Source organism: Canis lupus, chromosome 23 (assembly GCF_003254725.2).
Source record: "Canis lupus dingo isolate Sandy chromosome 23, ASM325472v2, whole genome shotgun sequence".
NCBI lineage: Eukaryota > Metazoa > Chordata > Mammalia > Carnivora > Canidae > Canis > Canis lupus.
The window spans coordinates 19,072,222-19,085,508 of record NC_064265.1 but is presented as its reverse complement, the minus strand read 5'-3'; the positions used below and the strand labels follow the sequence as shown (position 1 = coordinate 19,085,508).

The following is a 13,287-nucleotide window of genomic DNA, read 5'->3' as shown; positions in this document are numbered from 1 at the left end:
CATCCTCTTCCAATGGGGCTGTAACCCTGCTACTCAGCCATGGCCAGAACCTCTGTAAGGAAGAGATGGTAAAGGGTATAAATACTCCAACTTTAGTTTCCCCTCCACCTTAACTTTGGTCAATCCAACTGAACACCACAGAACTAGGAAATATGACTGATGTACTCCATAGAGATCCACCACCATGAGGGCAGAAAACAAGGCAGAGAATGGTAGAAAATGGTTATGAGGGAGGATGATCGATGGATGTTTCAACATAGTATCCATATATGAATGAGATCATTTATATGAGTGTGCATGTGGGCGTGTGTGTGTGTGTGTGTGTGGAGAGGGGAATTCTCTTTGATGTCAATTTGATCTCTTTGGGTTTTGACCTCCACATTTCCACATTCATTTGCTCTGCCTCACTTAGCCACCATTCTCAGTCCTACCCAAGGGTTTTTCATTATCAATAATGCCCCTACTTCTAATTCTAATTTCCAGCATCCCAGAGTTTAACCATCCTCTCCTATATTTCCAGTACATTTATTCTAATGTGCCCACTGCAAGAGTTCTCTAGTCTCATTAAGACCTACTATGAAAAAAAGAAAAAAAAAGACCTACTATGACATCGTATGACCTTCCTCTCAGGTTCACTTCCTCTTCATCTTGCTTAGATTCCAAAATTCTCATTATAATCTTTTATTTAACATCCTTAACTCCCCTATTCCCTCCTCTCTTTATTGTAGTTAACTGGTAATACCTCAGCCTTTGTTGAACCCAAGGTCACATCCAAACTGACTCATCTGAATACTGCTAAAAAAAAAAAAAGTACACAACTCATCTGACTGATTTCGACTTATGTCAATGAACATAAAGTTTTAATAGGCACTCAAATAAAAAAATAGCAGAAAAACAAAACTATCAATAATGTGTAAAATAAAAAAACTCATACTTTTCTCATATACTAAGAAATCTGGAGGCAAGTAGCTGCAGGTTAATTCCAGACTCAGCAATGTCAAGGTGCTAGGTTGATCATTGTCCAGAACTGGATTCATGCACATTCTTGACCAGGGACTGGGTGCACCTTCCCTGAAATCAAGTCTTCTCTTTCTAATTTCTGAACATAAGGGGATGTTCTATTAGCAAAGATGAAGTATATAGCAATAACTTACATGGAGAAACATCATCAGAGAAAACAGTTTCTGGTGTAAATACATTATAGTTCTTTCTTTGTAGGACATACAGACATATACACTCTAATTTTCAGACTCAAAGTAACTAAGTTTGGGCAGTGTATAATAGCCATAGCAGGAAATAAGAATAAGGAATGCTGAGAAATCGTGACAATCTGTACTAATCAGCATCTACCTGTGCTAGATGCTATAGGAAATGTGGAGAAATTCTTTCATAGAATTTGAATCTAGAGAATCATCTTTTAAAGTAATATTATAGTTCATAGATTTAAATATTACCTTAGCTATTTTTTCTTTAAAATGTGTGAAATTCATTTATGGTAAAATCTATTGATTTTTAATCAAGTTTAACTAGTTGATTTAAAGTGTAATTAATAGACAAATATATAAAAGTTCCAGTTAAACCTCCGTGAATGCATTTACTAATTATTAGTGCCTTTTGTAGACAATAGCTAACATCTAACCACTTGCTATGATGTATATATTGTTTTATCTATCTAATTTAATATTAAAACTATACGATACTTTGTTAAAATTGATGATAGCTGGAAAAGACAGCAGACTCTCATTTAAGTGATGAGAATTACTCATCCATATTTAGTGGCAAGTGAATTTTCACTGGCACCAGTCTTTGCTAAGTATCTCCCATGTTACCACCTGTTATCAAATTAAAGCTATGTCTAAAGCAAATGCTAATTTTATAAAAGGAACCTCGGGTAAAGGGAACAGAATAGGTACAAGCGTGGTATCAAAGTGCATTGCTTGTTCTGAATTCTTACAATAAGTGAATATCAAATAAATGTTACTCCCTCTCTTGACAAAGATTTGTAACCCATAATTACATTGATACATGTGCTATGTCAGGGGCAGCAGTGAAATTCATAGTATTTTTATGTGAAATGCACTGTTTTATTGCATTAATTCACATTTAATGTGTACACAGTAATAACCATAAAGTATGATAACCAAAGTTATATATTTTCTTCAGAACATTCATTTAGAGAGCTTTCAAAAGAGTCTGAGGAAATTAAAATATCAGTCAGTTTACCTGCAGGATATAGAGCAAAAGCAGAAAGCAGTATAATATCTTTTATAAGCCACCTGTTCCTCCCCATATAATGTTCTTACTTCTGGCTGATAAAATACAATAGTCATAACTCTGTACATATTTTTTTAACTATGGTACACAAAACAAAGGTTTCTGGAGTGAAGGAAAATATACTTCCATCAGTAAAATTGCATTACTCACATGATTATAAGCAGGAGGCTTGGAAGTAAGAGAAAACAGTGAAAGCAGAAATCCCAAAGCCCTTTCTTGGTAATGGGCCACAGAAAGATGACGTCCATAAAAACATGAAATCTCTTATAAGAGGTAGTAGAAACCCAGGGAGTGTTGAGAAATAACAAATGAGCAGGCATCCAGAAAACAGAACAAGAATGAAAAATCTTGGGGCCATATCGAGGGCCAGAAAAATAAAACAACACAGCAGGATATAATGTTCTAAAATCTGTGAAAGAAGAAACCAAGTAAAGCCAATTTAAACTGGGTGAACACAAAATGGTTTCAGAAATACAGGAGGCTGCCTCTGCCTTTTTTTTCTTAATCTTCTAATACTTGAATATTCTTGCTGTCTATTACTCTGCTCTGGTATACACAAGGTTGATTATTCCAAATTAAGGCATACTTTAAGACCCAGTTTATATCCTATATCCTTCAAGTCATGACAACTACAACGCCTATGGATTCTTCCCATAGTTAAATTCCTAGTATGTTCATATTATTTATACAGTCTGTTCTTAATTCATTCTTTCAATCACTCAACATTTTTTAAAGATTTTATTTATTTATTTGAGAGAGAGAGAGAGAGTGAGAACAGAACATGAGCAGGGTGAGGATCAGAGGGAGAAGCAGACTCCTCATTGAGCAGGGAGCCTGATGTGATGCTTGATCCCAGGACTCCAGGATTATGACCTGAGATAAAGGCAGACACCCAACCACTGAGCCACCCAGGTTCCCCCCAGTCATTCAACATTTTAAGAAGCATTTTCCATGAGTCAAATGTGGCTTCAGTTTATCACCAAATCATGTTTTATCTAAGACATGGATAGTAGTAAAATATATACAGTTGGATATTTTTGTCATTGCTTAAAGTAGTTTTTAAAACACAAATCATGCACACATAATTTTTAAAAATTTAACCAAAAAGAAGGAGTAAATCCTCTTTCTTCACTGCAACCTTAGTCTCTCTCATCAAAACAATCAGTTATTATTTTCTTGAGTGTCCATTTAGAAAACAGAATATACATACTGGTTTATGCTTTTCTAAGACTCTATTTAAAAATCTAAAGAAATGGGAAATAAATATATATTCATATACACACATGCACATTCATATGCTGTTCTGCATACTGCATTTTTCTTTTAACTCTCTGTGTATGAGTTGACTGACTTTAAGCCATCATGCACATCTTATGAGTTGGTCTTCATCATCAAACCCATCTCCTCTCCTTCCTGGAGTCACTGCCAGACTACATTTCCAAAACTCCCTAGGGGTTAAGAGTGGCCATCTGAGTGAGTTCTGGCCAGTGGAATGTGAGTTAAAGTGATGTGTGTCACTTCTGTATCCATTCCATAAAAATATCCATGCATGAGCCTCCCCTCATTTCCTATGTGCTAACTGAATGTTACTGACCGTGAAAACCAGGTATTGATGATGGCAGAGCCTCCATCAGCCTGATGTGCGAAGGACTGCAAGGAGTCCATCCCCTTGACCCCTTCCCCTGCTCCTGTCTTGGGCACTCTCACTGGGCTAGAACATGAGCAAGAAATCAATTTCATTGTGTTAAGACACTGAAATTCTAGAATCAGTGTCAGCAGTTAATATTATCACAAACCTATACACACAGGCAGAGATAAATAATTGTTTTTGAATGTCTGAGGAAAACATAGTTTGTTGTTTGCAAGAACCATTATTTAAGCTCTCCCTTGTTGATAGGCATTTAAATTGCTGGCAGCATTTGTTATCAATTATATTATGAATAAACTTGTACATATGTCTTCATTTCTGAGTATCTCCATAAGATAAATTTGTAGCAGTAGAATTGTGAATCAAAGGTACATAATTTTTAAAAACCTGGTCCTTTATAGCTATGCTAACTTTTCCTTTACATTATTTGTTTCTTTCACTATTGTTTAGACATGGCTCCTTCTTCAGATCTTCTTCTTGGACACTTAGGTATTATAAAATTATTAACGCTCTTTCAATCTATTTGGTGAAAAATAGATTTGTTTAGATTTGCCTTTTTACAATTTTGAGTGAGATTGGGTATCTTTTCCTAGTGGTTTTGGCCATTTGTATATTTTAAATAGCCTGATTGCTCATACCCTTTGCAGATTTCCCTACAGAGCTATTTGTCTTTCTTATGTTGATTTATGATAGAACTCGAAGCTCCTGGAGCTAAATACATTTGAGCACTATTTGCATAATTAAAAATATTTACAGTGTTGCAATTCTTACCATCACTGTATAAACAGTTATCTTCCACATTCTCTGGAAGTGGAAGCAGAGCTGGAGAGAGTTAAATGGTTTACAATGGTGAAATAAGCACAGATGGTAAGAGAGGAGTAAGGACCTGAATCCTTAGAATGAGATCCTGTGCTTTTTCTAGTACATCACTAATTCTTATGGAATGATTTTTCTGTGCACACCTACTAGTTTGCTAAACCAAAAGTATCCAATATCATCATCATCATTATTATCCATCATCTACCATTTATTATCAATTATCGAACATCTATAGATGAATGGCACTAGCAACTAAATAAAATAGCTTATAAAGGAGATTCTCTAGAGATACCTGCAAAAGACCTTTAAAAATATAATTCTTTCTAAGACTATGCCCAGCAGTGAGATCTAGGTAAATTTTTAACAATGGTCACTGCTTGATTCCAGAGGTTATAAAAATTGAAGGAACTAGTGAATCCTATTTCAGTGGTTCATAATCCATATGAAAGCACATTTTATATACACTTTATGATAGGTGCTGAGAATACAGTGAAGAACTGTTAAGTTTCTACTCTAGAGAAGCTTATATACTTCTGAGAAAAATTTTGAGGCAAAATTATCACTAACATACAATCCAGGATTCCTTTTCTATAATTCTCTATAGAATATAATGGGGACACTCAGAAAGGAGTTAGTTATTGCGATTGAAATTTCTGGGAGCAGATTCAGTAAAGAGATGGCACTTGATCCAAGTATTGGAGATGAGTAGATTTCCTACATAGGAGATTTTAGATACTTTGCTGAAAATTGAGCTATTGTCTTGATCATTAGTTATCACCTATGTCAGACAAAATGTCCTGAGACACATGAAGCTAAATATAGTATGACAGCAATGTCAGACACCACTTGGCATTATTAGTTACCAGCATTAGAATTTAAAAGGTGACAGAGTATTCTATTTATAATTTTCATGGTCTACAACAAAGAAGGAACTCAATAAATATTTGTTGGATTTGATGGATTTCTGAGATTCATATAGACTTTTCTTGGAGCTAACTAGAACTTAGGGCAATAAGTGCTATGTCATTAGTTATATCTCCTCATGAAACAGAATCAATTTAGAAGGGAAAAACTAATAGCAAGGAAGACATCACAAGCCTCCTAGTGGCACTTGTTCTTGTTAGTGGCTCTCAGGAGGTAAAAACAGAAATCACAAGTGGCAGAGGTAGATGTTCACCAATGATTTACATTTTCCTTACTGCCTATTGCTCAGGATATGAAATTGTCAGGGGAAAGTGACTCCCCAGCCAGAGGCTACATATCCCAGGCTCTTTTGCATTCATGTGAGGCCAAATGGTTCATTCCCAGCAATAGAATGTGCTTTGAAGTGATATGTGTCACTGCTGATGCCCCTTGTACTTAAGAATGTATCCATCCAACTTCTAGCTGCTAGCGCCGCATTTCTTTTCCTGAAGGCTTTGTCCTCTAGGGCCTGCTTTGCCCACTCATGTAACCACATTAAAAGTGCATGGAAATTAGCATCCCTTGGAAATAGCTGTTAGTAAAAGCCTGGCAAGATGGGTATAAACCTATTAAACCTATCTTCTTCATTCTTCAAGGGGGATAATTCTGGGTCATGTGATTCACACTGTGTCTCAGAATTTCCCCAGAAGGATCAAGCTCTGATGGCCCTCAATGGCACCTTGTTTGCTAACATGCCCCGTATCAGTTACTTTTTCTTTCCTGTCTCACTTCCTTCCTTCATTCCCTTTCTGCCCTTAATCCCTGACTCAGAGCCAAGTTCTGGACAGTACAAACTAAGAGAATATATTTCCCCTAGATCCCATGTTTCTTTCTCTTGTTTTACTCTCTTGATTAGTTGGACTACAACCTCTAGTAGCTTTCTAGAAAGGAGCAATAGAAAGAATAATTTCTGAGATCTTGTGTGCCAAAAAAAGTCATATATTGGATTTATAATTTAGCTATCTGCATGAAGTAATAAATATTGTTATATTTAATATTTATTATATAAAATTATAATAAGTTCCAAAATTATTATCACTTCAACTTTCAAGTGTTTTATTCCATTGTTTTCTAGCTTTGAGTATTGTTCTTGAGAATCTCACTATCATCATAATTCCTCACTTTTGTATGTAATTTGCTCTCTTCATGTAAGATTTCAGAATATTCTCTTTAACTGGATTTCCTACAGTTGAATGATTATATGCCTTAATGTTGTTTATATGATTGTTTCTTCATTCTTTGATCTGGGCTCTCAAGGAACTCATAAACTAGAAACTGTTATCCTTCAGATCTGCCAATTTTTCTTATGTTATTTCTTTTTAATTTCCTCCCTTTTTTTCTTGTTTTCTCTCCCTGAAACTCATTATTTGTATTTTTGAGCTCTTGAGTAGTTCTAAAATTCCATTTAAGATTTTGTATTCCTTCATTAATTTTTGAGACACTTTCTCAACTCTGTCAATCTTTCTATTAATTTAAATCTAACATTATATGTTTGATTTCAAATATCTATCATTAAAATGAGAAGTCCTGGAATTACAGTATCTAAATATGTGTGTTAAGGGAAGGTCATTGAAGAGGAAACAAGAATGTGTTTAAGGTGCATATTTCCTATTGACAAAGATTCAGTAGCCATTGCAACTCCCCTTGCTTACCTCACTCCCAAAATTGCTACTGTTAATAATAATGATAATGATAGCTGTCAGTCTAGTCAGGAAGATGGAAGTCATTCTAGTTATTTCAAACAGAAGGACTTTAACAAAGGGAATTATACATAAAATTGTTGGAAGGACTGGGAAATCAGAGGGAAAAGGCGAGATGTTATTCAGAGATTAGTAGCCTACAGGTACTACTATCTAGTTTAGTATATCTCCAGAGCTAGAGAGACAATAGGGTCAGTGCTGTTTTGTGGAACCCACATGGGCTGTGCTGCTAAGGGTGCCAGGGTGTCATTAGCATCATAGATATTATCAAAACCACCACTGTTGCTCTGCAGGAAGCCAGGAGTTTGCACTCCTGCTGACTCTGCAGGAGCCCTGGAGCCCAGTCTTGCTGATGCTGTTGGAATTGCTGCTGAGACTTCTGGAACCCATAGTTGTTTATATCTGCTGTTACAGCTGCCATAAACATGCCACAAATGTAGCACCTGGCAGTCACCTAGAGTTGCTTGCCATGTTACAGCTGTTGCAATCAGAATCAATGAGCCCATGTTTCTGAGGCTTTGGGGATTCTGCTACTGCCACTTCCAGAGACAAAAGCAAAGGAAGAATGGCTTATCCTTTCTCCTACCTTTTATTCTTTCACCAATATATCCCAATGGTGAGCAGAGGCTAACCACAAACTAGCTGGCAAGGGAGTCTGGGTGATACTGCTTTGAGGCAGGAAAGTTGGGAATGGAGCTGAGAGTCCAAAGATAAGTAACCAACATCTAAATTTTCTGTGCACTAAGTAGATCCAGACTATATTTATATTATCTCATTAAACCTCACAACATCCATTTGAAAGTAGATACTTATTGCCAATGTTTTACAGATGAGCAAATAGTCTCAGAGATGTTGAACAGCTTGCCTAGGATTACATAGCTAGGAAAATGGTAGATTCAGAACTCTAACTCAGGTCAGTCTCATACAAAGTCTTGAGGTTGTGACCATTTTGCTTCCTACAGACCTTCAATGAACTACCCTTGGCAGTGCAGTTATCCTCTGCATTGGTGACCCCTGTTGGGCTAATGGTTCCCTATGGCCCTTCAGTCCAAGGAAGGTCCCTTATGCTCTTTATTAGAAGTCTTTCACACATTACAGCTATTATCCTAAGTGACACAAAAAGTCACTTGACCCTTACTATTCCGAGTGGAATCCATGTATCAGTACCTGAGAGGTGTTAAAAATGCTGAATCTCAGTTTCCCTCCACTCTATCTCAGACCATTGAATCAAAACCTATGTTTTAACAAAATCTCCAATTGATTCTTATGTTCTCTAGAGTTTGAGGAAGACTGCTCTATGCATCATTTTTCTCCTGCCCACAGTATACTCCTAACCAATGGGAATAGAGATGGTGGGGTGGGAGTCATAGTCTTACATCATACTTGAAATCACTGTCTCCTTGTAAATTCTGCCTTGACTCTTAAATTGGTCCACTCTGCCAGAGGTTTTCTTCATTTTACCAGTCTTTTTTTCAGTGACCACACTGTCTCCGCTGTGAATCTGGAATGTTTGGGGAATCCCATTCCATCAGATGGTCTTCCCTCAAGTGTGTGCTACTCCAAGGTCTCTTTGTAAGTCTCTGAACCTCATATAGACCTGTCCAATTGTCTAAAGATATGATTTAATGCTTCTGAATATGGTACAATAGGAGAGAATCCCGCTCTCCAGCATCTAACATAGCAGGAAGCTTATTCTAACTAGAACACACAAGCTATTCCCTTTGCCCACCTAATTCCCATTATAATTACACTATTCATTCCCTATAGACAGGAAACAGATGGTGTGAACCAGCAAGCAAAAAGAAATGAGAGAACACGTCCTCAACAGCTTTCATTCTCCTCTGTTTCTTGTTCTTTTGTCTGCTCTGCATGTAACACCAGTCTTCAAGTCCTGACTGCTCCTCCACCATGGGTGATGAAATTACTACATTCTGCTTATGTGATTACCTCCACTTGGTTTCTGGGAGCTGCTGCCAAAATCTAGACATCTAAAGAGCATGATATGAATAGACTTTTCAGGAAAGCAAGAGTCATATTCTCAAGCAATACATCAATGTTTATTCTGTTTCTTGAACAGCTTCTTAATTCTCATTGGAGTTTATTAGTCACCCTTGTTCTCAGTTGATTAAATTTGTTTGTAGTTGCCTCCAAGATTATATTGACAGATATTCCTCCTTACAATTTAATAGCAACATTTTTGCAGAGTATGAGCTGACATGATAAGACAAATGGAGAAAGTGAATGCATCACACTGTATAGATCTGATTCATTTTTCCTCCTATCTCCTTATTTATTTCTGCCATGATTGGGAACCAAATGAACAGGACGACATTTGGGTTTTGTAAGATAACTATTATTTTTGATTTATGGTTTCATATTTTTTAAAGTAAACACAATAAATATAAAAATAAAAGTTACTTGGTATGATTTGTAGAGTGACTATATTTTACGAGTTAATTGTGTTAGGCTATGTTATGACTGGCACAAATTAAAAGGATATGGAAGAAAAATATAAGATTCTTTTAAAAGTATTTCTGGTTATATGTAGTTGGTTCCCCTTAAATCTGAACATTTCTGAGAAGGAGGAAGACTATAAGATATGCAGCAAAAGAAGGCTCTTGAACAATTCTGATTTAATTTGCATTACACAGTAGATATTATTACATTGATAACCTTTGTAAGGTTGCAAGGAAGAGAAAAATCAAATAGCTTTCAGAAGGATAGAAGAAAAATTTTGGCTGTTCTTGTGGTCTCACAGTCACTTTGAATTACACTGTACTTCAAGAGTAGGTTGCATATTGCTCCATGTGGAGAACTGAGCAACACTCCAAGTCAACCACGACTGTCTTTGTTTTCTAGCAGCTAGAGCCACAAAAGATGTATGAATGGTTGATTCACTGCTAAACACCATGAACAGCCTGAAGGATGGAGCCTATAATATGGTTCACTTAGCTCAGCCATTTTGCCTTTCTCTAGGATGGTTGATCTGATGTCTGTTAGCAGACTTGGTGTCTTTGCTTGGCCCAGGTCACCAGCCATGGCAGCGTTGCACAGAAAGCACCACAACCTGTGATCATGAGTATGGTTTTATAGATTCTTCTATGGATTCTTCTCTATAGAAGCACATATGATTTTACAGATTCGTCTCTATCCAGGGATCAATGAATCTTTTTTTCTCCAAAATAGAAGAATTTAAATTAATTTGACTTTTTAATAAACTGCCATTTGGGTGTCACGTAGATCATCTATATCCAAATATAATGTTATTCCTATAAGAACAAGGATTTGTCAGCTTTGGTCACTGTTGTATCCTCAGTGCCGAGAGCAGAGGTTGGCATATGATGGGTACTCGATAAATATCTGTGAAAGGAGTCGGTAAAAATAAAGCAATGGTTATTTAATACTTTCAGCTAAAGCCAGGAACAGGATGTACAGGGTAGCCTCAGTAAATAGAAGATCTGTGTGTTCTGCTTCTGCCTTTTTTAGTTCCTAGGATGAGGAACGTTTATAATTGCCTGCCTTGTAGGTGTGCTGAGAGGATTATTTAGGTGCTTTAAGTACTACAGAGTTAGAGAATGCTCCACTCAATTGAATTCTGTTTAATTGGTTTATTGTGTTTGTTAAGTTCTTAGGGGTATGAAGAAATACAAGACTCTTATAAGGCCCTTAAGGAGATTATAATCATGTTATTACTCTGATGTATTTACCCCTATAATCACTCTTTCTCCATCGTCTCACTCTTTATCTGTTCTCCCTTGTGAGGCTGGAACAAGATGGATAAGAGTGCCATCCTAGTTAGCTTGTGTGTGATGGGGATTCTAATGGGAAAGTGGGGATAGTGAGTCCTAGCTGCATCAAATAGGCTTATCTTATTGTAGTAGTAGTAGTAGTAGTAGTAGTAGTAGTAGCAGACGACAAAATAGAACTTGGAAATAGGGATCCCTGGGTGGCGCAGCGGTTTGGCACCTGCCTTTGGCCCAGGGCTCGATCCTGGAGACCCGGGATCGAATCCCACGTCGGGCTCCCGGTGCATGGAGCCTGCTTCTCCCTCTGCCTGTGTCTCTGCCTCTCTCTCTCTCTCTCTCTCTCTGTGACTATCATAAATAATAAATAAATAAATACCCTACAAAAAAAGCATTTAAGGCTTAAATTTAAAAAAAAAAAAAGAACTTGGAAATAAGGTGCATTTTGCTATATACTGTGCAAAAATAAAAATAGAAAAATAATCTTAAGATCAATATCTGGAAGGTCTAATGAAAGATAGAGGCAATACCTAGAAATGATTCAAAGAGAAATGTCAGAAGTCAGGTTTTCAATGAAAAGTTTCCATTCATGGGTGGACACCATTAACTCATCATACACTTAAAAATTTGGATTTTACTCTCATCAATACAAACTATCCTCCATGGGTTTCCAGCAACATTCCCAATACAATGGCAGTTTCACTATTGCTCCAGTCCCTTCTTTCAAAAAATCTTTCCTTTTCAGTTCTTCTCACCACCACATGACAGTTCTATCTAAGATGACAGCCAAATTTTCTTTGCTCAAAAATTAGTTCTTTGGTTTCCAGGTAAAGATGATTCATTGAGAAAGTACACTTACCTTCCACCCCTTCACATTAAAGTCACAGTAAGGATATAAAGCTCATAAGAGTAAAGAGAATGAAAGGAGTGATATAGCGGATAAAAACGTCTGTTCATCACGGTAATTCAAAAATGAGTCAAGAGTGATGACAAGTGAAAGCAAGTGGAGGAAACCACTGCCTTGAATGCACACTGAGGAGCTCCAACATCGTGGAAAGGGCAACCTTCCCAGCAGAATCCCACTGAGCTACCCACGTTCCCCTCGACATACACATTGTAAATGGGTGAAAATGACTTAGATGAAAACTCTTACCACTCTGGCATATGGAATGGACACCAGGATCATAAGAGATGCTTCCCTACCTGCTCCCTCTGAGAAGCCCGCCAATGACAAGCTCCACCCAAGTCCCCACAGCTAACAGCCAAGCTTCCATCATTTACACTTGTGATTGGATTGCCAAGGCCACTTGAGGAAAGCCTGGATTACAATAAAGAGACTGACAACCTGACCCAAGAAAACATTTATATAATATTAATTAGCATTCTCAAAGAATGCAACCAAAGAAATTGCTGGTTCCTTCTAAAGGTAAATATGGGGACACCTGGGTGACTCAGCAGCTGAGCACATCAACTCAGGGAGTGATCCCCGGATCTGGGATCCAGTACCACATCGGGCTCCCTGTGGGGAGCCTGCTTCTCCCTCTACCTATGTCTGTGCCTCTTTCTCTGTGTCTCTCATGAATAAATAAATATATCTTTAAAAAGATAAAGTTAAACATGAACCTACACTATCCCACTGTACATTATACATTGTGCATTCTATAGCTATTCCATACCTAACTATTCATCAAAAATAAATAAAAATAAAAAATATAAATAAAAATCTATTACCACACAAAACTCATATGCAAATGTTCATGATATATCTATTCACAATCTGCAATCCTTTGATCTGCAATCAAAGAATTCTCAAAGAATTAAATCAAAGAAGACTTAGTAAGGCAATATATTCATAAAGCGAGAATAAAATGATCTTTAAAAAACAGAAAAAATAGCTTCTAAAAATTAAAAAAGAGATTCAAGAAATATTTTAAAAATTAAAATTCAGGGACGCCTGGGTGGCTCAGCGGTTTAGCGCCTGCCTTCAGCACAGGGCGTGGTCCTGGAGTCCCGGTATCCAGTCCCACGTCAGGCTCCCTGCATGGGGCCTGCTCCTCCCTCTGCCTGTCTCTGTCTCTGTCTCTGTCTCTCTCAGGAATAAATAAATAAAATCTTTTTTAAAAAAATTAAAATTCAGGGA

At 37.0% G+C, this 13,287-nt stretch overlaps 1 long non-coding RNA gene across 3 annotated transcripts in view; it reads left to right on the top strand.

Annotated features, from left to right (window-relative positions):
• Positions 1-13,287, top strand: part of LOC112668630 (uncharacterized) — a 152,641-nt gene that overhangs the window by 119,530 nt on the left and 19,824 nt on the right. The gene's annotated exons all lie outside the window — the stretch shown is intronic.